Source organism: Sinohyriopsis cumingii, chromosome 4, assembly GCF_028554795.1.
Source record: "Sinohyriopsis cumingii isolate HCF-2022 chromosome 4, ASM2855479v2, whole genome shotgun sequence".
NCBI classification, from domain to species: Eukaryota; Metazoa; Mollusca; class Bivalvia; order Unionida; family Unionidae; genus Sinohyriopsis; species Sinohyriopsis cumingii.
In genome coordinates this window covers 28,045,285-28,072,861 of record NC_142964.1, presented here as the reverse complement: position 1 = coordinate 28,072,861, position 27,577 = coordinate 28,045,285, and the positions used below count along the sequence as shown (strand labels likewise).

The window sequence follows — 27,577 nt, the reverse complement described above, 5'->3', positions numbered from 1 at the left end:
ATGAAACTGGTATGATGAGTGCTATGGTACTCTTCGACCAGGAGAAAGCTTTCGACTGATTTGAACAAAACTGTATAAAGAATGTTTTTAAAAAATTTGGTTTCGGACCCAATTTCCAAAATGGACCAAAATCCTACACACTGGGATAATTAAACGGGAAATGCACGAAAGAATTTGAAATACAACGATCAGTGATACAAGGATGTCCACTATCAATGCTAGAATACGTAATGGCAATATAAATCCTACGTCACACGATAAGAAACAACCCAGATGTGCAAGCAGGGGCGTATTAACCATTAAGCAGACTAAGCACGTGCATAGGACACCAGGGCCAAAGGGGGCACCACAAAGTTGAGAAAAGGGTGAAAAGAAAGAAAGAAAAAAGAATGAAGATTTGTAAAAAAAACTGATACAACTAGTGCAAATTGATCATGATGTTCTGTTTCTTGATCATGGTACACCCTAGGGTTATCTTCTCAGGTGTACGTGGAAAAGAGGGGCGCGCCAAGATTTGTCAGTGCTTAGGGCACCAGTGAGCCTTAATCCGCCCCTGATTATACAAGGCATACAAATACCAAACCTAAAAAAGAATTAAAAAATGCTCTAACATGCATATGATTGCAACATCTTTATAAGAGAGGGGAAATGCTATAAGCGTCGGGTTCCAAAATAAACCACAACAAGCACGAAATCTTAAAAATAGTTAACTGGAGGGGCAACCACCCTGGATTATCGCCCCCCCCCCCACACACACACACTTACTGAGAGACACTGTAAAGGCTCTAGGGGTTTACTTTGGTAATAAAAAAAAAAGCTGTAGAAAATTATGAACATATTATCAATAAAATAAGAGAAAATGTGAAAATCTGGCCATGGCGCCATTACCTATCATGGAGCGGGCCCAAGTGGCCAAGACTTATTTATACTCAAATATTAACTACATAATTAAATCCATAGATATGGATAATACAATTTTAAACAAAACAGACAACGAAATAATAGATTATATATGGAATCATAAAATGCATCATGTAAAAAAAGAGACATTATATAGGGCCAAAAGTAGAGGGGGCTTGGGGTTGCCGAGCCCTCTACTACTATAATTAACTAACATAATCAATAGATTAAAAAAAAAATGCACTCAGACCCGGCTACAGCGTGAGAAGCACCGTACATCTACTGGTTCGGCTTCACCTTGAGAAACCGACCAGAGATATACAAAAATAACAAATTAATATAAAAAAATCGAAGTGCCACGCAAACATATGAGAACTAATTTTAAAATATAGAGACAAAACAGATTTATGCAAAATTTAATAAGTAAAAGTCACGCTTGGATTAGGGAGGAGGTAACCAAAAATATAAAATGTAGAGTAGAGCAGGACAACTGAGGGGGTAAATTGGACAAAAAATTGGAAAAATTGGGGAAAATAAGATCTGTCAAAACACAAAGTATAATTTTTAAATACCTGCACAACACCTGGCTAACAGGCGAAGAAACAATCAAACATCGTATGCTGAGGATAATGCCGAAATGCCCTTTATGTAAAACAGCGAACTTCACCAAACTACATACGATTGTCCAATGTGATAAATCTAAACATAATAGGATAAAGTTAATAATGAAAATTTGCAAAAAATATAAGTATAACAAAAATAACATTTTATTCATAGATTTAGACTACGAAAACAAAATCGTTCTAAAATGTATAGACTATATAGTAACTACGATGATATCCTGTGGACAGGTGATAAAGATTTTTAAATAAGATACGTGGTAAAAATAAGAATATTAACCACAACAAGAACTCAGTACGTCTTACGACGAATAGATACTTACCGTCAGGTTGATATAACGCAATTGATGTTGGAATTGGGGGAGAGAGGGGGAGGGAGGAATAGGTATTACAGACCGAAGGGTCGCGTAGCGCAATTGCGAGCTGATGCCATACCCATACCCCCTCCTCGCACCCCACAACAGCCATATTTCAAAGAAAATTTCAAATTCTATTTCAAATATTTCAAAGAAACCCATATAACTTTTTTTTTTAAAAGAGAAAAGGGAAGAAAGGAAGAAAGAAAAAAATTAAAGAATTTTGTAATTTAATTTTTTTTCTTCTTTCTCTGAAAGAAAATTCTAAAGACATATATAGGAAGGGATACAGGGAAAATATAAGGGGGAAGTAAATGGCGATGACATCATGGGGCTAAGTCACAGGGCTCAGTGAAGTGCATAGGCCCATCATGAGTCTTTGAAAACACCCAATGTAGAACATAAACAGACAAAATAAAGACACAAATACATACTGTATAACACTTAGTTTAAAACCCTACTAACTTCTCCCGCACTGCATGCTTGACCACTATAGAATAATGTGGTCTCATAAATACGTTTGGATCTTTCAATAAAGCATAATCAGATAAACTAAATAAAGGAGGCCTAACGCGACCCAGGAAAAACACATAGAGAATAAAGAAGCGTGAACCTTGGATCGAGCGTAACCTACCTATCAACATCTTTAAAGACTATTATGAGGAACGACACATATTATCACTCGAATAATAAAATAGGAAATTATTTTTTTTAAACAAAGTCTAAATAGTACACCATTCCATCGTCAAAATTAGAAAACCATAAAACAAATTAAAAGATACAATATAACATCATAAAGGAAGAAATACAACTGGGAAAGATATTTGATCTATACTTGCTGTCTCAAACATAAAGAAAATATAGCATACACACAATATAACACCATTACATATAGCAAACACTGAGACCTAGGCGACATATAGCAAAGGTTACAAAACATTTCAAGGGAATGAACTTCGAGCAAGGTGAGGGAAACCAGACTCGGACGAACAACCCTTTAGATAACACTATGGAAACATAAATACCCCATCAAAAATTCTAAAAACTAAATTTTTTATATAAAATTTTGTTTTAATAAAACGTAGAACACATCTGAGGGGGAAATACACAAATATAAAATACTTTTTATTTTTTTTGGGAAATGGGGGCATCTGTCCGTTGCCCCCCCCACTCCCAAAAAAGTGTGTGTGTGTGTGTGTGTGTGTGTGTGTTATTATACCCATTACATTACTTGCAAAATATATATGGTGCTGACATTTTCGGCAAGAGGGAGACCTACCGATATTCTGCATATAATTATTTTAATGTTTTTCAGAGCGAGAGTATTGGGGCCTGATCTGTTCAATATATTTCTCAACTGATACAGCAGGTATAATCAGAGGCGTAGCGGGGGGGGGGGGGGGGGAAGGGGAGTACATATGTCCCCGGGCGCCAAGGTACAGGGGCGCCAAAATGAGGCTTACAACGTTACATTATAATAAGTAAACAAGGGTAATATTCAAAAATGTGATTAAACGGGGAGGGGGCTGGGGCGCCAATTTTATAGTTCGTCCCCGGGCGCAAAATATCATAGCTACGCCTCTGGGTATAATAGAGACCCCCCCCCCCCCCGAGTTTGCCACAGAGCGCTCGTGTAATATACGGTTTAATACAAAATACATGATTGTGGGCAGGAATATACAAAATTTGGTCGATATACATGATCGTTGGTATCTATTCAAACGAGGGCCATGAAATACATTAGCAAATTCCTACAGTATTTTAAGGCAGGCGATTACGAATTATTTAAACCACGTTTTTCATCTGTCACAGATTTTATAATCATTTTGAAGTGGCTGCTTTATCTCGAGGAAAACGAGCGGTAAGTGTTATACAAAACAAAATCTTAATAGCAATTTGATCACTTTTGCGTCATTTGACAGTAAGAATAGTAATAAATAGAGGATAATTTCTTTTCCTACGTTAGGCCTAATACCTGGTATGTTTTTTAGTGTGGTACACACACAAAAAACAACCCCAAAACAACACTAACAACATTTTAAAAAACCCACAAAAACGAGTGCCGTGCCGAAGCCACGGGCTAAAATGCTTTATTATCATTTTTTTTTATTTATAGCATCAATCACAAATTGAAATATATACAGTATTAGCGTTGGAAAAGAAAGTTTTCTTTTTGTTATATTTTTTTTTCTCACCCTAGCGAAACACTTTCTGCAAATGACCTTAATAAAGAAAAATAATAAATTAACCTAAACCACTTTGAATGTCGACCGTATCTTTTATTTACACGGCATCATGCGCGGAAGAAAATACCAACTGAACCGGGATTTCAGACAGCAGATGAATTGAAGTTGATTCATTGAACATCATTAGCAATTGTACAATCAAACAGATGCAACAATGAAAAGTGGAACTATGAAAAATCGAGAATGTTAGATTTGCGAAGGATTTATTCCGAATCATTGTCTGCTAATAGAGAATTCATGTCAGTTGCTGTGTCGGCGATGCCCACACAGCGCGCCGTCCAAATGTGAAGTTGCGTTTTGCTGACAGACATAACACTGTGCCATAATTTATCTGATGGCATGTAAAGAAGCTGCTTAAATTATAGTATTTAAAAGTTTCTTCATTTTGTAAGAGCTCAAGAAATTAATTCTGGTTTGAAAGACAAGATGACGGTAAAACTCGGAAGACGTAGCTGTACAGTACCGTTGGTGTTGGAGACGTCATAATAAAGGTAACTGCGTTAACTTCGCTTTTTGTTTGGTAATTTGTTGGATATTATCTTTTGCTGATCTTCTTTGAGCTTGGAGTAAATTTTACATTCTGAACATTTTTATTTGCACTTATCTGCTTAATATGTATTGCTGGGATATCATATAGAATATGAAGTCAGTATAATGGTACTATATTACATATTTGAATGATAAAAGACTGGTAAATGATATAATGATAAACTACAAAATAAATAATTTGCCCAATATCCCAAATATGTTAATTAAAACAAACATTGAATGTAAATTCAGATATAATGAGCAGTTGTAAGAAGTAAGAAATAATATTTTATCCATTGAACCTGTTATGTGTTATCATCATCAGTTTTAAAATAAACACATGGAGACAAGTTTGCTTAAATTCTAAAATTAACACACACACACACACACACACACACACACACACACATATGGCATTTTAATCTAATACAGAAATGGTGACATTGATATATGCAGACCAATAGTTTTTTTCTTCTACAGATATAAATTAAAAAGCCTAATTCTGAGAGTTTCACCTACAACATTCATGATGGGAAAGGGCCACTAATTAAGAGCTGACATATGTGGAAGAAAAATACCATCCATGTTGAAAAGGGCTAGAGGTAATGTGAGAAAACATAATTTATCAATCTTATTTAACATTATTGTTGATATTTTATCTCAACTGGTCAAAAGGCTAAGTGGGTTTATGTAATGGTCCAGAGTGTGTTATTTATTTCACATCCCCTTCTGTCTTTCAACAGTAAGAAATTAGCTACTTTGGAGTCCATAGTTCTGATCAATTTGTTTATATAAAACTTGGTTTTGGGCTTAAATCAACATCTTGGATAAATCTAATAATGAGCAAAATCCAAGTATATACATGTGATCATGTATAAGATTAGTTGAGTTTTTTAACCAGCCTAAAAGCCATACTTCCACAATATAGGCTAAAATCATTAAGTTGTCCTTGAAGTTTGATGAGTGTTAACCATTAAAAATAATAAGGTGATCTTTCATCTGAGTATGTTACCACCGCATGCAATATTTATACATGTAGTGCAGTTTTTACTAAACGTAGAATACATGCTTATATAAATGAGATCTAGATTGAAGAAGTAAAGATGCATACAAATACATGAGGTTATAACCACTACTGCTGATTCAAGTTTGATCATGCTTGGCCATTGGGCTTATAGAGTCAAGTTTCACAATGATGCTTATTATGAGTGTGATAAAGGTATGGTAGTGAAGTGACCTTGCATCTGATTGGCAGAGTTTCTTATGATTTGCACAACAGTGTTTATGATCCAATTTAGATCTGACTTGTTTAATTATTTGCTTGTATGTCTGAGGCTATAAGCAAAATCTATGCATATAATGTGGTGGTTCTACATCTCACTAGCCATTCTTGCTACTGCTCTTAAAACTATTTCTCATTAATTTCATCAGACTTGGTGAATAGATTTATCTCATCAAGATATAGCAAAAGAGCAATTTTGTAAAAAAAATATTCATTCATATTAAACTCAAATTCTGCATCTGATTGGTTGACCTTGCAAATACTATAAGGGCTCTATTTCTGACAAAAAGATTATTTTGATCTAATGTAGCAGAAATGCTTATATGATCAAAACATTGAACATATTTGATGACAAATAAGAAATAGTTTTTCATGCAAATTTGATAAACATTGATAAATCGGTTCATATCATTAAAAGCTTGGAAGAGTTTGATTACATGTGAGACCATCACATATTAATCATTCTTTATTTAGAGAATTATTTTTGTCAGGATTTAGTAAAATATGTAAAATCAATATGGACTGGTTTTGTTATGTACAGCAACACTAGTTGTTTACTGAGTACTGAGGGAATTGGAGTAAGGCAAGGGTACATTGCAGTAGGTAACCTGGTTGACTTGATAACAGGATTTTAACACAAACATTTTTATCAGGAGTCCAGCATACTAACCATTGATTCACTGCAGATCCTGCCCCCATTAGTTACCTTTTAATACATAAAGCATTTGGATTTTTTATGTCACAAATCCCATAGGGATTAAAATTAACATCATAGGTCTCACTGGATAGTTTCGTATTTTGACATCCCTCTAATTTTTAAGGTAGAAGGCATGAACCTAATTATCACAAGCCTAGCATTTATAAATTTACACATAAGCTAAATCTATAATGTGGTTCAGATTTACTTTGAGTTAGGCATGGAAATAGGTTGGCTTGTTGGTGACTGCCTGTCACAGTTAGATGAGCATTGGAGATCATATGCGTAACTTAGTCTGCAAATGAGCTGCCGACTTTTATTTGTGTCTGCTACAGAGGTAAATATAAAAAAATCTTGATGGTAGAGGGGTGATGAAAAGTATGCTAATTTGTTATAGTACTAGTGAACTTTATTCATGCATAAGGCACATACTGATTCTTTTAGTTGCCTTGTCACAGAAAAATATTGAAAATAGCTATTTCTAGTAAAAAATGAATGTAAAATGTACCTGCATCCTTTGACCCTACCAGAACCAAACTAAAAGCTCAAATTTGTGCAGCTGCTTTTGCTCATCACAAACATAATTGGGAGTATAACTGCTAACCCTACCCTCTAGCACACATTTCATTCATTCATTGGATTAAAGTCACGTGCACCATTCGGTATGTGCGACTGTTTAGTTTGTACACGTTTGTGTACTTTTTGAATTTAGCGATTAACTTATATAATGCCCCCAAGCAAGCAAGCCGAAGCCCAGGTGCCCCAAAAGGTCCCGCCCAGGCTCTCATCGCTGCAACCTTCTCCATCGTTGTACTCCGTTGGTGGTCTGTTTCTGCATCCTGCATCTCCTTCCTCTCTCATTTCAGGCAGTAACCGAAGCACACCAGCAGCAGTATTATGAAATTTTCGTTGCAATCAATGCCCAGTTCCCTATATTTATTGGGCTATTCCTGTACTATCTTGCCAAACATGTGATTGTCACATACGCTTCAGATATTCCTGAGTTGTGAATTTTCCTATCTTTTGTAAGGTCTATTAAATTTTGTGTACTTTGCGTACTTGAATTTTCCAAAAAATTTTTCACATCTAGTAGGCTTTTAGTAGCCCTTTATTTTGTTTTGGAGATCTCAATTTGGTTAAGTATTTCGTACGTGTGGCTTTAAACCAATCAGTGTGTTTCAGGGCCAGTAAGTTGTTGGTCAAAAGAGGGCTTTCGTGGGTCAGAATGAAAGCCCTATGTGGTAAAATTTGTTTGTAAAAAAGAAAAAAAAAAAGAAAAGAAAAGAAAAAAAAGGTGGGTAGGGAGTGTGTATGCTATATTTGTGTGATGGCTATAGACATTTTTGTTCGTTTTTCTGCTTTTCCCACATATCCCGACAACACACATTCACGCTCACTTTCTCATTCACACTTATAAGTAGATGTTGGGGGGGGGTGGCCTTATTTCTTTTGTTTGATTTCGGGAAGGCAATTCTTTTCATACTGGGGGGTGGGGGTGGTTTGATTATTTGAGGCATACTCTTTTCATTGTTTCTGCCTTCATTCCCCAAGGTCTGCAAGTGTCCTGTTCTTTCTTCTTTTACTGCCTTAGGACGTTTAACTTCATCCTGTGCCTTTTCCTGCTCTTCTTTATTTCAGCTCTTTCTGCCTTATCCCGTGTCCGTTTCTATTTTGGTCTTCTCGTCCTTTTGATACTGCCATGTTCGCCGTGAGATGTTTTCTTCGAGGGAGGTGGTTTGATTGCCTTTGTTTCCCTTCGCTTTGACCACTTGGCTATTTACCTGTTATTTTTGTTTAGCTTAGCTATTTGTGATTTATTTTAATGTATATTTTTTTTATTTTTATTTTTTTATATTTTTTTTATTTTTTTTTGATCCTACGGGACCTAGCATGCCGTTATAATTCCGAAACAGTGATTTTGTAATATTTTGTCCTTATCTGGTTTTTATTGTTCGGGTTATGATCGGCTGTGCCAGTCTGTGAACCCACGATACCGAGCCGTCCGTCACAATTCCCAAACAGTGATTTGTAATATTTTGACTGGTCTTTGATTTACTTTTTAATATTTTTTTTTTTGTTTTTTTTTTTGTTTTTTTTTTTTTCCTTTTTTTCTTTTTTTTTTTTTTTTTTGAACCTACGGGGCCTAGCATGCCATTATAATTCCAAAACAGTGATTTTGTAATATTCGTCCTTATCTGGTTTTTATTGTTCGGGTTATGAGCGGCGGTGTCAGTCTGTGAACCCACTAGCCCGAGCCGGCCGTCACAATTCCCAAACAGTGATTTGTAATATTTTGATTGGTTTTTTTCTTTTTGGTTCGATCTTTTAGGTTTATTGGTTTTAATTTCTTTACATGGTCTCTCTTTATACCCAACCCTTCATTCGGTTTAGATTTGTCCCCTTTTGCCTATTTTGTTAATGAATGTCATGATGTTATTATAGGTCATTCCTATGTTATTGTTTTTTGCCACAAGTAACTCCGGGTATGTCCACCGTTCTCCTATTTGTTCCTGTTGAGATTTTAGTTCGGCCCTTTCCTGGTTGTATTTGGGGCATATATTTATTAAGTGTGCGATTGTTTCTGGAGTTGGGCAGTAGGGGCAGTTTTCGGTTGGTCCCCTTTTTATGTGTTTCCCTGCGCATCCTGCCAATAGTGTTTTACCTGTTCTTATTCTATTTATTATTGTTATATCGTATGGATTTTTGAAGGTTGGACTTTCGACTTTTCTACTTACTTTTTTCATCATCGTGTGTATTAGACTGTTTGCATCCAATTTTTCCTATAGCTCTTGCCACATGTCATTGATCTTGTCCCATGTTATTGATTTCAGTGACGCTGTATGCTATATTTTGGGCTTTTGGTTCGTTTGTGGCGTTTTTTGCTTCTGCATCTGCTTTGTCATTGCCTGGGATTATGGATGTGAGAGGGTATCCATACGAATTCAACGTGTTTGTTGTTTTTTTCAATCTCTTTAAGTAGCGATCTTGCATGATTAATCATATTAGGTCTGCTCTTGGATTGGTCTGTTGCTAACGATTGTAGTACACTGTAAGAGTCGCTTAGAATGACTGCCTTAGTTGTGGGGTATGTTTTGACGTATGTTAATGCCATTAGTATTGCCATGAATTCTACCGTGTATATAGCGCATTGGTCTGGGAGTCTTTTTCCAACGGCGACATCTAATTTTGGGATCACTATCCCTGCTGCAGTTTTATTTGGATTTTTGGTTTTTGATCCATCTGCGAAGATTTGCGTGTATGTCTCGTATTTGTTGTCAATGTACGTTAGTATTGATGCTCTTAGTCCTATCGGGTCATTTTGTTTTTGTCCTAGTTTACGTAAGCTAAGATCTATTTGTGGTGTGGGACAGGTCCACGGGGGGTCTGGGTAGTACCTTATTTTTTCTGGGTTGATATTTGCGATTTGAAATTTCCTTTTTAATTCTATAATTATTTTCCCACTAGGTATTTTTTTATTTTTTCCTTTTGTATCGAATGGTTTGTCGCATGCTAAGAGGGCTTGTAGCGTGAGGTGGTTGGGTTGGTGTATTGATATTCGAGTCGAGTATCGCAGCATCAATTCCTTCCGCCTTAGGTCTAGCGGGGGTTCTCCTACTATTATTAAGATATCTTGTGTGGGGGTACCATTTAGGACGCCGGTGCATACCCTTAGCGCTTTTGATTGGACTGTGTCTAGTTTCTTTAGTAACGTGGCGTTCGCCGCTCCATATACCTGGCAACCGTAGTCCAATTTTGCTCTTATAAGTGCTCTATATAGGGTAACGAGTGTTTTTTGATCAACCCCCCAATTCACCCCTCTGAGGTTTCTGTGGAGGTTGATGTCTCGTTTGCACTTCGTTACGAGTTCTTGGATATGAGCTGCCCACGTGAGTTCGTGGTCGAATACCATACCTAGGAGTGTCGCTTGTTTTTCGAATTTGATGGGTACCCCCTTTAGGGTTAAGTTTGGAGTGGGTGGGGGGTGGCCACCTCCCGGATTGAAAACTATGCCTACTGTTTTTAGAGGTGACAATTTAAATCCCCATTTATCTGTCCAATTTCCTATATCGTTTAGTCCTTTTTGTAAGTGCTTGGTCGTTTCTCTGCTGGCTAGGTTGCCAGTTTTCCATACGGCGCTGTCATCGGCGAATTGGGATAAGTCAAGGTGGTTGGGTTTTACCGCTGTTTCCAGGTCGTTTATCATTATATTAAATAAAGTTGGGCTGATTACGCTTCATTGTGGCGTGCCATTTTCCAGTTTGTATCGTTCGGAGTAGTCTTGTCCTAGTCTGACTTGTATCTTTCTATCGGTTAGGAAGTTAGCAATAAATTTGTATATATTGCCAGTTATTCCGTATGGTTTAAGTTTACTTATCAGTCCCTTAGTCCACATTAGATCATATGCTTTTTCCATGTCTAAGAAGATGGCTGTAACATATCTGGATTTTTAAAATTTTTCTCTAGATGCTAATTTGACAGCGGTTTCTAGTCTCATGAGTTGGTCTATTGTGCTTCGGTAGTTGCGAAACCCGCTCTGTGTATTAGCTAGTAGTCCTTTGCTTTCTAAATGGTATTTCAGCCTGTTGTTTACCATAGTTTCCATTATTTTACATATATTGTCTGTTAGTGATATGGGCCTGTATGATTTTATATCGCTTGAGGGTTTTCCAGGCTTAAGAATCGGGACCACTACTGCCTTTTTCCATCTTATAGGTATGGTACCGGTTTCCCATATTTTATTAATGAGGTTAAGTGCAATTGTGACAAGTTTTTTGGGTAGGTTCTTGTACATTTCATACCCCAAAGTATCCTCCCCGGGGGATGTGGTCTTTTTGCCGGCGAGGGCCTTTCTCCATTCGGCTTCTGTAAACGGAAGGTTTAGTGGGCCGTCATTATTTCCTGCTTCCTTTATGTTGTCAGAGTTGCTTTCCTCAAATTGCCTTTTATGATTTTTAAACTTATCCTCTAAGTTGGTATTGCTACACATGTTGGCGAAATAGTTTGCGAATAATTCTGCCTTATGTTTGTTGTTTTGTCCAGGTATGTTGGGGGTTATTGATTTAGTTTTGCCTCTCATTTTTTTAATTCTTTGCCACACCTCCTTCGATTTTGTGTTAATATCTAGTTTTGAGCAGAATTCTCTCCATGAGTTTTGTTTAGCTATCATAATAGTTTGTTTGGCAGTTTTTTCCTTTTCCTTGTAGTAGTTAAAGTCCCTATTATTTTTAGTTCATTTGAATTTGTTTAGAGCTCTTTTTTTCTCTTTAATTGCTATTTTACATTCATTATTCCACCAGGGCACCGTGGGTTTGGGTGCTACTCCTTTAGTTTTAGGAATTGTTTCTTGGGCCATTGTGTTAATGGTTTCTATTAATTTGTCATTAAAGGTGTCAATGTCCCGGTGATATATGGTTTCTGGGTCGATTGAGTCACCTATCTGTTTGAACCTAATCCAGTTGGCCTGTTCGTATTTCCATCTTGGTGTGAAGGACGCTTTATTTTGAGGTATTCTAATTTGTATTTCTATATTTATAAGGTAATGGTCACTTCCCATAGGGTCGCTTTCATCAACTTGCCAATCAGAAATGCCTGTTAATCTTGGTGTGCATAGAGGTAGGTCTATTGCTGATGTGTGGCCTGTTCTGTCATCTATCCGGGTGTGCATTCCGTTGTTTAGAAAAACTAAGTTGCATTTTTGTGCCCATTTTTCTACAATTTTTCCTTTAATGTCCGTCTTTTGACTCCCCCATAGTTCATTGTGCGCATTGAAGTCCCCGCATATTACCACCCATTCTCCACAGTCTTTAATCATTTTGATTGTTTCGTCTGCACTTAAATTGCGCTGCTCATTTGTTTCATAGAGGTTAACGATTAGTACCTGCTTAGTTTGAGCGGTTATTTTGACTATCTGTATTTCGAAGTCATTGGGCGGTCTACTATCTGTTAATTTATGCATTTCTGATGTAATTCCATCTCTAACAAAGGTTGCTAACCCCCCTCCTCTTGCTGTGGGGGATCGATGCTTTAGGTATTTGGTGTTGTAGCCTATGATGTTTGGGATACGTGAGGTATCATTTAGGTGGGTTTCCTGTATGCATATAACATCTGGTTTTCTTTCCTGTTCAAGTATTTTGTTATTTAGTTGGTCAGCGTGGGCCCTAAGGCCGCGTGCATTCCATTGCCATATTTTGATTTCTGCTCTGGAATCCATCTCTAGTGCAAAAAGTCTTAATAGTTTGTTTAATTTACTGTTGTTTTCGTTTTATGCGTGTTTCCTACCAGTGAGGGTGCTACCTATTTATTTTGTTTTTGGTATCCTGATTTTTGTTTTGGCCTGCTTATAGTTTACCCCATGGGAGATCATATATTCGACTATTAGGGCTTCTCTAAGAGCCCTGGGGCATTCTGCGTGGTTTGGTTTGTGGTTACCACTACAGTTAGCGCAGTGCTGATTGGTGGCGCTACATGTTTTCCGGTCTGGGTGGTGAAGACCACATTGATTGCACCGGAATAGGTTTCCGCAACTCTTAGAGTAATGCCCCCAATTTTTGCAGTTGCCACAGAACCGTGGTTTGTTTTTGAAAGCAAAAATTTTTTTAGCCTCGAGTTTTTCGGCTATTTTGATAGTTTCTGGGGTGGCGCCCTTAAAAAAGAGTACCACTGCAGTGCTATCCTTTCCCCTTCTTGTTTTTAGGCGGATTGCTTTCTCTACTTCCTGTCCTTTACTCCTTATGTAGTCTACTATTTCATTGGTTTTATTTTGAGTTGATACGTATATGACTCCTTTGTTGTGTGTTTTTGGGGGGTTTGGGTCTATGTGTTGTTTTGTTCTGTTGTGTCTAGTGACCTGAACATTTATTTGGTCTATTCTTTCAATTTCCATATATTTGGCAATCTGTTGTTCAGTGGTGCATTTGATTATCAGCAAGTCGTCTCTAGTGCTTTTAAGCGTGAATTCTCCTTGGTGATGTTTGTTCAATTGCCATGCTATGGTTTTAAAGGCTAACTTCGTTATTTTGGAATTTACTCCCTTGACGAAGAGAGTCAGTTCAGCGGGGTGTTTCTTGTTTTGGATATTTTGCAGACTGGTCTTTTTTCCCCTGGTGTTTGTCTCTTTAGCTGACTTTGTTTCGTTGTCCATAACCGGCTTGCTGGGTCTTGTATTCTGACAGTTAGTGTGTTCCTTATTCTTTCTAACTGGTATTTGGGATTTGGTTTTCCTATTATTCTTACCTTTTGTTGAGTCGTGTGTGACTGCTTTATTTGTGGTAGGGTGAGGGCGTTCTGTTTCATCTAGTAGGTTCTCAGTTTGAGTCCCCTGGCTGCTAGTGTTTTTAACCAGCGTGGTCTGGGTTGTTTTTGTGCTTGTTGAGTATTGTTCCTCAGTTTGGGTACTCATGTCGGATGTAGTTTTGCGGTTACTCGGTAGATTGTCCACATTCTCGTTTACGCTTGGTGACAGGTAGAGTCTACTCATCGAGTCAGTTGGGGTCGAGTTGAAAATTGGCGTTAAGAACTGTATCTGTCGTTTTTCTCTTAGGGGGGATGAGACTGCTTCGGAGTAAGTTTGCCTTAGTTTATCTGCCTTTAGGTTGACCAGGCAGCTGAGATAACTATTTGATGATGTGACATTAATTTTGTTGTTATCCATCTTGAGTTTCTTTATTTGATGTAAGGTATATATGACGGGATATTTCTTTAGTTTTAATCCTGGGTTTGTTTTGATTTCTTGCAATTTATTTGAGTTTAATTCTAGCTTAAAGCTATCTGTCTTAACTATACTTTATTCTACTTAGTACTATGAAAAACAACAGCTGTAAGGGGATATGCAAATAGCTTTTATTCTGATTTGTGTAATTAATTATTATATTACTATTATCCAATTTAAACTTATTGAAAATTATTTTCTAGCCAAATGGTCAAAGTAAAAGGTTTTACTTACCCCGATCCAATTTTCTTTTTAAGATCTTTAGAGTTTTTAAATACAGCCTTCTAATTATACAAGTTTCATTACATTGGTCAATAATTAGTCACATGTGATGACACTTGTAACTAATCAAACCACAGCAACTGAGAGCAGACTAAGCACTGATATTTATATGGTACAGTGGCAATATACAGTCTGTCTGCCGCAACACATGAAACAAACTGGACAAATCTGAAAGCCTTGAATTTGACTTTATTTATCTGTATGGTAGAACAGAACCTGAGTTGAAAAGCTTTTAAAGAAAGACCTTGATATCAAACCTAATAATAACTGCAGGAGTTATATTATGGATAATTAACCATTCTCTCAGTTTCAAACTGGGCATTCCATCCCATGGGGTTCTAAATGTAAACCAAGTGTAACTGATATCCTAATGAACTGTAAAGACCATAGCAGCACAACAGCAGGGGACCAGGTATGTCCAGATCCAGAAATCACAGACCAGTTTCAAACTGATGATGAACCACATAAAAATTACACATCTGCTAGAACTTATGTTATGAAGATAACTTAAATTGCATTATTATGAATCCTCCTCCTCACATTCATCATAATTGAGATGCATCATATATGTTTTATTGTAAAATAGTTTATGCAACATAATTCAGTGAAGACCTTTGCTGCCAATTTACCAGTGAACCATTTGTTTCAATGAACATATTTTATGTTGTAACAAGGAGCATCATTTAAACATTATGATACACTTATCATACCTGTATATGAAATCTTAATACTAACACTTATACTTGCAATACTACTACTAATAAAAACACCTGCATTGATAATTTGATTATGTTCAATTGGACTTGTATCTAAATGATCACCAGCTGTATGAAAAGACATATTTTAATATATAGATATTGGATGGAATACTAGTTACCACAATTGAATAGTCATAAGATAAATGATATATTATTTTAAACAATTTATATTTGCAGTGAAACATACTTTTACATTATTTTCACTTAAATTTCATTTATAGAGCAGTATACTCTGCATTCATTAAATTACTGAAATGGTTATAATACAACAACAAATACTGCAACTTCCAGAATCACAAAAATCAAAAGATATAAACAAAAACTTCCCTACATGTATCAACAGTTGTCACTTAATAGACAGAACTCTGAAGATTTAGAATAGGATGTTAACAAATTAGGTATTCAAGTTAAAAAGAAAAAAATACCAAGTAAGCTTACTACCAAAAAATCAAACAATAACAGTGAATTTTAGTACATTCCCAGGAAACAGAATATATGATTTTTCTTAACTTGATCTGATACATCTTAAATCTATAGAGAATGATTCATATTGTATGACTAAAATATTATGTAAACAAAAATTCCATCACTTTTTTCAGATGCAACATGCATACCCCAACCCATCCTTCTTGATCATAAAGTATACCAGCATTCCACTATAAGATGGGGAGCTGTAGTGGCTCAGTGGTTAGCTTTCTGGACCTGTGAAATAAGGTAGGTTCAAATTCTACCATCAGACCAACCTGGGTTAGCTACCATGGTGTGTCCTTGGGCAAGGCACTATACTTAAAGTGCCTTGGCACTAAATAACTTACTTGTGTTGGTTTACCATAAAAGGCCAAACCAAACACAAAAAAACAACAACTTTAAAATATGAGTTTTGTCAATACTAAGTAATTGAAAATCATACTGAAGAAATGTTTTTGTTAATACAGATTAATGGATCTAAAAAATCTCTTTCTTCTGCAGGAGTTTAAAATGTTAAATTAAAAAGGTCATGGTACACATTGCTTTGTTCGTACACATCAGGCTCCGTAACCCATATCCAACTAAAAATTTTAGTAGAGTCTGAATAAAACATATTTTAATCTGGATGATAATATTCTTTCTCCATTCATATATTACACCACCAAGATTGATCCAAATAAGATTACATTTTACTATAACACTGAGGATGAGTATGCCTCTTAACAACTTACAAATGTGGAGAGAATGGAGTTAAACTGAACTTTGATTTCTTTTCAACCATAGCACAAGATGATCATTTATTATGAAAAAACCTGAATAAAGTTGGAGTTCATAACCATGACAGTCTTGATACAATATAAATTCAATATATTATTGTTGTCTTGAGGTATAGTTCTGTATATTACAATCTCACACAAGATCAGGGTATATTTTAGTACCATACAGTTAATTCGGGATTGTATTAATACCTATTCTGGTGAATGAACATTAAATAAGATTTACTATTTTGGAACCAGTTGCAATAAAGTTTACTAAACAAGAGAAAATATGACTTTACTATAATATCTAAAATGTAAAATCTGCAAACAGAATACTTGCTTGACTTTACACTTCAACTATATCATAATATTTATTTGAAATGAATTTATACAAATGGCATTAAATTTGGTTTCAGGCTGGTAATGACAATGGTAGTAGTGAATAGGGACGGTCTAGGGACTAGGGAACTTCCATGTTAAAAAGGGTATATCCACTCTGGGGACTATGTAATTTAACATGGGAGAAAAAAAAAAATATCCATTCTAGGGACAAGGGGAATTTAACATGGGAGAAAGAAAAAAAACTATTCACTCTAGGGACAAGGGAAATTGAACATGGGGAATAAATCGTGGGACTGTCTTGGGACTAGGGGAAATGGAACAGGGTCGGGACCCTATTTTAATAAGGTCCCGACCTGATGGGTCTATGAAAATGGAACAGGCAAAAATTGAAACAGGGAGGGGTCTCTATTTTTTTATTATTTTTTTAAACAAAAAAATAAAAAAAGGGGTAGGCAATTGAAAGTCAAGATCTTTTCGAGAGATAGGAATGGCTCTGAAAAGGGCCTTTGGTTTTATGTTAATATACCCTTAACATAAAGGGCATCTGTGACATCTTCTTCTTGACCTTAGGCTGTGCCTGACTGCAGGACCATAGATTAAGACTCTTTTGAGGCATCCTTGATGCTCCACATAAGGTTCTTCGCATCCACAGGCTGGTGTCTGTCCTGTGGATAACTGTCCAGTTGGATCGGACATACATTGATATGTCCGTCCGGAACATCATCGAAGACACAAGCGTTGAAGATTGTACATCGGTCCACATGTTGGGGTGCTGAGTAACAGGTGAAGGAATGCAGTGAACTGTACTTATTTATAGGGGGAGGAAGGATTGAAACGGATTAAGTTTGTTGACCAATCCAAACACGCGTTACAAAATTCAGTCAGCCCACGTCCAATCCGAAGAGAGCAGTCTGTGACGTCACATAGTCTATATAGATTCGCTAGCGCCTGTGCGTAGTCAATCTAAGCGACAGTTTTTCAACATGACGGAAACTCAGAAAACGATCAGTTTGGGTGCACTGATGGTGGAGACTACCCAAGGGAACCCAGACTTACTTTCAGAAGAGGTGAATTGGGATTTTGTGGATTTTTTTACCTTGCAAGAATTTGTTCCTGAACCTTCGTCACCTTCTCCTTCATTACCGCACATGGAAAATTTTAGACAGAGACAGAAAGAAGAATTGGAGAAATTTATACAACAGCAAAAGGAAGCGGAACAAGCTTTTCTCCTACAGCAACAGCAGCAAGAAGAAGAGGTAAGAAAAAAACAAGAAGAAGAAGACGCAGCAGCAAAGAAACAAGGGTGTCAAAATCAAACGGTCACGGTACTGTTAGACATTTTAGTTAAGAAGTCTGAAACAGATGTATCAGACTTCTTTATTACGGCCGAAGAGAATACGACCTTCCCAAGCTAAACACTCCAACCCTGTGACTACGCCTACTGCACCATCCTTAGTGATTTCAACGAAATCATCATCAACAGTACGCAGTCCAGAAGTAGGCCATGGCAAAGGCTTAAGACAGTTAAAGTTGATTGTTTAAACTCACCCCTTACACCAAAAAAGGCCCTTTTCAGGGCCATCCACGTCTCTCGAAAAGAGATAGGCTTTCAATTGCCAATAACTAAAAAAAAACATTTTACCCAATAGTACCTGTCTGTGTATGAGTGTGCGTGAGTGTAGGTTCTTATTTTAAAATCAAAACCCAAAGACACTTACCTTTTATAATTAATTTATTCTTTTATAAATATTTACAATTCACAATTCACAACAGAGCACTTTAAAAAGTTCATAGACTTATTCTGTCTCATTGTTCACTCTCTGTTTTTTTAATTTCTTCACCGTCATAGTCTTTTCCTCCTCTTCCTCCTCACTTTCTTCCCTTCTTTTCTTCTCCTGTTTCTTTTTCTTCACCTGTCTGTTTTCTTCCTCTTCTTCTTCCTCTTCCTCTGAAGAATCCCTCTCTTCTTCTGACTCCTCTTGTTTCTTTTTTGGGCAGTCTGGTGACCAATGTCCTTTTTCTTGACAATAATAACAGGTATCTTGACTTTTGTCTCTTCTAACCCCTTTTTTTTTCTTTTTTGACGGTCTGGACACTCTGAAGACCAATGCCCTTTCTTCTGACAGATATAGCAAGTATCTTGACTTTTATCTTGAAAGGAAGGAGAGTAGTCCCTCGGCTGGTCTGAAGAGAATTTTCTAATGACCCCTCGCAAAGCTCTGATGAAACGTTCAATCTTGGTAGTCTCTTCCATTGTTGTGCTCAGTTTGAGAGTGAAATGAATAGTGAAAGGACAAGACACATACCCTTTATATACGCTGGTCTGCTATGACTATAAATTAATCCATGGTGTTTAAACTTTAGTCATTTGACTTTTTGTTATCGAGATGAAATGATCCAATTCATTTGAGAAGAAAGAAGAAGAAAGTAAGAGGCAGAAACGTGATCTATCGCCTCGTACTAGGGCTGAAGTCTTGGCACAAATTCATGCCAGTGATTTTGAAGAGGACATGAGTGAACCAGAATCCAAACCCTCTAAACAAAGTTTACCACCCTTAGTCAACCCTGAAAAGTACTATGACATTCGAGAGACGGAAAAGCGTCCCTCTAGAAAATTTAGAACTACGGCTTACAAATACACAGTGAAGTTTAAAGATTTCAAGTCTGAAGTACTGTTAGAGAAAGCAAAAGGGTTCATCACCGACATGTGGGATTCTTTGCTCACCACACTCAAGCGACAATGTCAACCCAAAGAAGATGATCGCTTGAGACTTTCCATACAACATGACGGCTTGAAATCCCCTGTTTGGATCGAGTTTAGCAGCCCTGCAGAATTGACCACTTCCAAAGTCATGGACAAGATTCAACACGTGCAACAATCTAATGACCAGTTTGACATCACCGATGGAAAAGCCACACTGGACATGACCCACGTCTCTCCTCCTCAAGGGACCGGACAATGCAGAAAGACCTTATTGGTCAACAACCTTCGCATTACCAAAACAAGTCTTGTCCAAATTAACAATTTTCAAGACCACATGTGTTTAGCCCGAGCCATCGTGGTGGGATGAACCTATGCCGACAAGAACGACACGGTAGAATGGAAAAGAGCCTGGGAGAACATTCGAAAATCGAACCGAGCCAAACAACGAAATGAAGCAGAACTTCTGTTACAACAAGCATGCCTGTCCAAAGACACATCCTGTGGCATTCCTGAGATGCAAAAATTGCAAGATGCCCTAGCTCCACGATACACCTTGAAAGTGCACCCTCAAGAAGTGCGCGGGTCTCTGTTGTTTCGAGGGAAAGACTTTAAGGATGGAAAATACATTCACCTCTATCATCACGATGACCATTTCGATACCATTACCACTATCACTGGATTCCTGGGATACAAATATTACTGTGAGAAATGTGACTTATGATGGTTATAATAATCGAGAGCAACACAAACATTGTGGATCGAAATGCTCAGGATGTTTGGCCTCTCAACCCTGTCTGAGCGAAGGGCAAGAACCAGTGCATTGTCCTGCTTGTCTGCGCACATTTGTCAGCCCTGCCTGTTACCAACAACATCTGAAGATGCAAGGTTCACAGAAGAAATGTGCTTGTCAACTCCTGAGATTGTGCCCAATGTGTGGACAAGGTCTATGTATCAACAGTACCAAGGCACACGTATGTTCAGGAAAGAAAAAATGTCACATTTGTCACTGCATTGTGGACTTGGAACACCAATGCTACATACAAAAATACCAATCCCAACCAGAGAAAGAGGATGGTCACAAGAAGAAGAAAGGCAATTTCATCTTTTTCGATTTCGAATGCATGCAAGAGATCAGTATTCACATTCCTAATTTCTGCGTGGCTCATCGAGCGTGCGAGAAGTGATTCAAGAACCTATCTTGAGTTATTGCCCTCACTGCAGTAAGATTCCTGGAGGGCGTGAAAAAATCTTTCAAGGACCGAACACACTAGCCGATTTCACACAGTGGGTCTTAGACCCCATCGACAAGACGTGGAGCCAAGAGGACATCGAACATTATTATGGAGATTGTCATTGTCATGCCACGGTGATGGCTCACAATTTCTCCGGATATGATGGACAGTTTCTTTTGAGATGTTATACGGAACGTGGCATCGAGCGTCCTAAAATCACTTTGAACGGAGCCAAAATCATTTTCATGCAAGTGGGACAAGTGCAGTTTAAAGATTCGATGAGCTACTTAGCCATGCCTTTGAGTCGAATGCCTAAAATGTTTGGAATGACAGAAATGGCTAAAGGGTACTTTCCACACTTTTTCAATACAGAAGCCAATCAACACGCCGTTCTACCCCATTTGCCTCAGGCTCACTATTACGACCCTGACAACATGCGTACCGAACGAGAAACTTTCTACGCTTGGTACCAGGCTCACGCCTCCGACCCTTTCGACTTTCAGGAAGAAATGCTAAAGTATCGTCGTTCCGACATGGACATTTTACGGCGATGCTGTGGAAAATTTCGAGAACTGTTCATGGAACACGGAGGGGTTGATCATTTAAAAGAGGCTTGCACCATTGCCAAAGCGTGTTCCTTAGTCTACCGACAACGATTCATGCTTGAAAACACTGTGGCTGTCATCAGTCCTCAAACGACCAACTATGTCAAACGTCAATACTCGGTCAAAGCCCCATGCTGGTTGCATTACTTGTGCGACAAGGAAGACAAATGGATTCAGCATGCCCGCAACGGACAGGGCGAAAGATCATCGGAATGCATTCGGTCAATGGCTGGGACTTAGAAAACCCCAAGATCATGTACGAGTTTAACGGTTGCTTATTTCACGGATGTCCCGTCTGTTACCCTGACCGCGGCACTAAAAATCAGTTCTTACAACGAACCATGGAAGACTTGTACCAGGCCATTTGTCAGCCACGCCTAAAGTTAGAACAGGAAGGATACCAAGTGGTGGAAATGTGGGAACACAAATACAATCACCGTTTGAACACCGATCCCGAGTTTAAACGCCTCATGGAAAGTTACCAGTTCATGGACCCCCTGAACCCAAGTAATAGTTTGTACGGAGGAAGGACCAATGCCACCTGTTTGCTGTACCAAGCTGACGAAGAGAAAGGAGAAGAAATCATATACTTGGACGTGTGTTCACTGTATCCCTACGTGTGCAAATATTGTTGCTTTCCTGCAGGGCACCCACAATTGTTCACCGAACACATCGACCTAAAAAACATTCGACAATACGAAGGCTTGATCAAGTGCAAAGTTTTGCCTCCCACGAACCTATACCATCCCATCTTACCTCGCCATTGCCAAGGCAAACTTATGTTTCCTTTGTGCCGTACTTGTGCTGAAACGTGCAACCAAGATCAACCTTGTCATCACACCCAGGAAGAACGGGCCTTGACGGGGACATGGGTCAGCGTAGAATTGTTCAAAGCTCTGAACATGGGATACCAACTGTTAGAAGTGTACGAAATTTGCCACTTTCCCAAGACACAATAATTCCACAAGGGTGACCCCACGCAGAAAGGCATTTTCGCAGACTACGTGGATGCCTTTTTGAAACTGAGCAAGAAGCCAGTGGCTATCTGTCCTGGTGTCACACTCCCGAAGACCAAAAGACATTCAGAGAGAAATTCTGGGCACAAGAAGGCATTACTTCAGATCACATTGAGAAAAACGAAGGCAGGCGATCGTTTGCCAAAGTGATGTTAAATTGCTTGTGGGGTAAAATGGCACAATGACCGTGTTCACCCAAGACGGAGTATTTGACCGAACCTTCCCGCTACTTTCAGATGATTCACGACAAAGCCAAATTCATGAAACACGTGGACGTCGTTCGTGAGGATTTGATCTTGGTCAATTACGAAGAAGATCTGAACTTTGTAGAAGATGACCCCTTTGGAAATGTCATCATTGCAGCTTACATGACAGCTCATGCTCGCTTAAAATTGTACGAAGCTTTAGAACTGTTAGGGGAACGTGTCTTGTACTTTGACATGGACAGTTGCATTTATATCGATCACCCGAGTCAACAGCACCCTGACATCGAAGGAGACCGTTTAGGAGCCTGGACAGACAAGCACCCCGATGACAAGATTCTAAGTTTCGTTAGTGGTGGTCCCAAAAATTACGGCTACGAATACTGGGCCAAACAAGGAGAAGTACACACGAAGTGTAAAGTGAAAGGACTTACTCTGAATTATCGTACCAGTCGAGTGGTCAACTTTGGCATATTGAAAGAAGCCTTGCAGTCTAGAGATAGTGACCACCTATCAACCCAACAAGATTGTACGTTTACCCACACACCACATCGTCAGTCGACCCCTTGGAAAAAGTCTATCAAATCGTGTAGCAGAAGCGAGTGCGGCTTCTCACCCACTTTACTTTGCCGTATGGACATGTCGGTATAAAACATTGGTTGTAAGAGGATAGCCACCCACCAGAAGGATGACTTCGCCGCAGCAAGAATCGAGTGAGAAATCCAGTGAGAACTCCAAGTTCAAACCCTACCATTTTCCAGTCTTCTTACCTGACTATTGTGATTGTGCCCGTCGATTGGACATGTTTCAAAAATGGCCTACGGATAGGGAAGGATTACCTTCTTCGTATGTTTTAGCTAGAACAGGATTTGTCTACTTCGGACCCGAGTCAGGATTGGGATACGAAGTACAGTGTTTCGCTTGCGGACTGAAGTTACGAATGGATCTATGTATCTACAAAGATTCAGCTATTCTGGAACATACTCGATGGTCTCCGCACTGCCCTTACCTTTCAATGGCCTTTCCACCCATTAAACTACGGTACAATTATGACGGTACCTTAGAGACGGTACCTTCCAAAACTAGACGTAAACACATTGCATCCTATTTCATTGTTGTTTCTTTTCCACATAATAGCTTATTTTTTATAAAATGTTAAACTTTACTAATCTTTTTTCAAGATCACTTTAGTTTGCAAAAATACATCTTGTCATTTATTGGCATTCTACATTGAATTTTGTAAACTAGCTATAAACCTGACCTAATTACTCAACTTAACTGCTGACAGAAACAGTCTACAGTAAATGTATTTCATTTCTATAGCTCGATGGATAAACATTACATCTTTTAAAGCTGTGCACAGAATAGGCCGACATATCACGAGTCAGGAAAACATGGGGGTGGTATCCCCTGTGTCCAAAATTAATATCATTTTGAATAGAATATTCTAGTGACAATTGCCTCTTTTCAAATGGTAAGCATTGCTTTTTTTTATTTTCATCAATCTGTCAAATTCGGTATGCATTTTGCTTTAATATTTGAGATGGAAACCTTAGGTGCATAGAAATGTCAGACAGCATTGTACATCATGGATGGTGTCCAACATACTTTTATGATCATAAAACAAAATCCCATTTTTTAGTTATGGCCACTGATTTAAAAAATATTCATCCAAGCTAAATATAATAATAATAATAATGAGGACTTTGTATAGCGCCTAATCTTTAGAAGCTCTAAGCGCTTTGCAACATTAGACAACATAAAAACATACACAATGATATGATTACAAAAACAAACACCATGAAATTAGAAAACATAAAAAACATGCTGAGAATATTTAAGTTAGTTAACATTATTAAGTCATTAAGTTTGTTTTTGTAGTCAGAATAAGTAGTTTTGAGAGCACTCTTGAATGGGATCACTGCGTCTTTGTGTCTAAGTTCAGTGGGCAATTCATTCCATGTTGCTGGGCCCTGGTATGCAAAAGAATGCTGTCCATGTGACTTTGTTTTCATAGTGAGAATAATGAGTATATGATTGTCGGAAGAGGAGTGTAAGTATCTTGCTTGTGTGTACACATAGGTGAGGTCGGATAGGTATGTTGGACTAGAGTCTGTCAGTGAAACGTAGCACAGAGAACTAATGTTGTGTTTGATTCTGGATCGAATGGATAGCCAGTGTTGGGTACAGAGCAGCGGGTATGTGTGCTCTGATTGTGGTACTCTAAGTATGATCCAAGCAGCTATGTTTTGAACTTTTTGAAGTCTCTGCAGTAGATATTAAGATGAACCAGACAGAATTGAGTTACCATAGTCCAGTCTTGAAAGCAGTAATGAACACACAAGTGTTTTAGTGGCATCAACTGAAAGATATCTGAGAATGGAGATGATGCGTCTCAGCTCAAGATACGCAGCCTTGCATATGTTCATGACATGTTGGTGCAATGTGAGAGTACTGTCCAGAGTAACACCTAGGTTTTGTACTGATTGTGTGAATTTAATGTTAGTGTTGCTGATATTTATTGTGTGAGGTAAAGGATGTGAATGAGAAAGTCTTTGATAAGTAAGTATGGCTTTGATTTAAATTGTGTTTTTCATGTGACTTGCCAGAGATTTTTAAATGAATTGATAAAGTAACTTGAGACACATTTCAAAGTACATGTTTTAAAAATATTCCATTGATTATTGCTGGCATTTAGAAAAATGCAATGCATCCTTTGTTGTGAAACTTATTTTAAAACATTGTATTACTCATGCAGAAGCCTGCTTGAAAACTAATGGCAAAGCAAAGGCAAATGGAATGGAAGAGACCATATCAGAGACCCTCAAATATGCACCCAACCAACGCAGAATGATAAAAAACAAGGTAATCCAAATGACTCTTATTTCATCAATATTGGATTCAGTTTCGTCTTTTAAAGCATAGTATTTGCAAAGCGGATGCATTTCTAAACTGATAACAAAATCAGCTTATCCTATTGCCCAGGACTATCAGAGTCCAGCTAACTAAAATATGCATATATCTTGTCTGATCGGACAAGTGCCTCCATTTGGAATTTTTATTCACATGAAATATTTGGATGAAATAAATTCATCTTTGTGCAAATTGATTGCACCATCCACTTGCCAGAAATGACAAGTAAGTGCAAAGTTATCTTGTATCATGGCTTAACGATAGTAAGGGAAGCACAAGTGCAGTGAAGAAAATTTCATACATTTTTATAATGCTGATTAACATGACTTCTGCATATGTAACTAGTGCTGAGATGATATGACTTTATTTAAGCATTACAATTTTGTTTTAATTTGCAGGTGCCTGAGCAGAAGAAGTAATAGATAAACTTTACAGTGGAGTTGGAGACTGATTCTGATTCATAATCTTAATTAAATCTAGAAAATAAACATTAAAGTCATATTAAAATATCTGTTGTATTGTTTCCTTCTTTCATTTTTCTCTTAAAAACAAATGTCTGAACCTTTAGTCTGTAAATTCAGTGGATTCCTTATCAGCCCATCTACTTTTACTTTACACCATGCTACTTTAAAAAAAAAATGAATTATCCCCATTGGGGTAGGTCCCCCCAACCCCCCACCCTACTTTGTCAACTTACCTGCCACATTTAAATCTAATGGAAGGCCCTGCTGTAAAGCCTGTTAGTAAAACTACCCAACAAGAGGATTTCATACATTTGCAACTCGTAGATGGATGGTAATGTTTTCATTTTTGTAATGTAGATTTGGACATTCTTGCCACCAGTATGGAATATGTGTTTCAGAAACACAAGCAGCTTTCATCAGATTTGCATATAGGTTTTATATGTTGTGAGTATGTTGTAGGAAGTTTTTTTAAATAACATCATATGAGATGATGCCAGTGGAAATGGCAGAAAAGTGTCTGTATTGTTCACCAACTACACCTTGTTCTTACAAAATGTGGCTGTTACACATTCCCATGATGATGTCACTGACAGCCATCAGTGAGGAATGCCCCAACAAGCATAATACAAATTGCTTCCATTGTAATTGTTACAATTCCATTCTGACCACTCCGGTGTCCTAGTGGTTAGAGCGTCCGCCTCAGAAGCGGGAGGTCATGGGTTCAAACCCCCGCCAAGTCATACCAAAGACTTACAAAAATGGTATTAACAGCTACCTCGCTAGACACTCAGCATTAAGAGGTTAGTGTTAGGACTGATCGGCCTGGTGTCAGGATAATGTGACTGGGTGCAACATCATACTACATGTTTGCAGCATGATGCCCCAGTGCTATACATCACTATAAACTGCCACACTGCAGACATCGTAGCAATATGACTGAAAAATTATTCAAGCTACGTTAAAAATCCAATCACACACACACAATTCCATTCTACGATCCAGAACCAACACTAATTCCGTACTACAGTTCTTGCATTTCAATCCAATTTTGCTTTTGAAATGTAGTGCCACTCAATTCATAATGAACCCATTCATTTCAAACACTCGCAAATACTTATTATTCCTGTCTACAACTGAAAAATATCTATATAAAAAAACGTGTAACTGTGTTTTATGCAAGGGCTTGGAGATGCACAAAAACTTGCACCTGAAGCTTGAATAAAACCCCGACTGTGGATAAGACTTTACCCATCGATTACCCCAGCTTGGGGATAAATTCCGACCGTGGCGATTTATTATATATCCTATGACTGCTCCAGCTTGAGGGCAAAATCCAAGCACATCCCTAAAAAGATAACAAGTATAGCGGCTCTTTACCTTCTGTAAATGCCACTTGAGCTTCCTGATGCTGTTGTATCTGCCATTTGACAGAATCACGAATGTGGATATATTTCTTAATTGCCTCTAGTTGTTGAGCTAGTTTAGCTGTATGAAA

At 37.9% G+C, this 27,577-nt stretch overlaps 1 protein-coding gene and 1 long non-coding RNA gene across 2 annotated transcripts in view; both read left to right on the top strand.

Annotated features, from left to right (window-relative positions):
* Positions 1-27,577, top strand: part of LOC149800859 (limbic system-associated membrane protein-like) — a 220,453-nt gene that overhangs the window by 71,319 nt on the left and 121,557 nt on the right. The window lies entirely within an intron of this gene.
* On the top strand, positions 4,201-26,229 carry LOC149800860 (uncharacterized). The gene is made up of 5 exons (XR_016420426.1): positions 4,201-4,613; positions 5,131-5,252; positions 15,977-16,091; positions 25,464-25,570; positions 26,017-26,229. It is a non-coding gene; the product is annotated as an uncharacterized LOC149800860 (long non-coding RNA).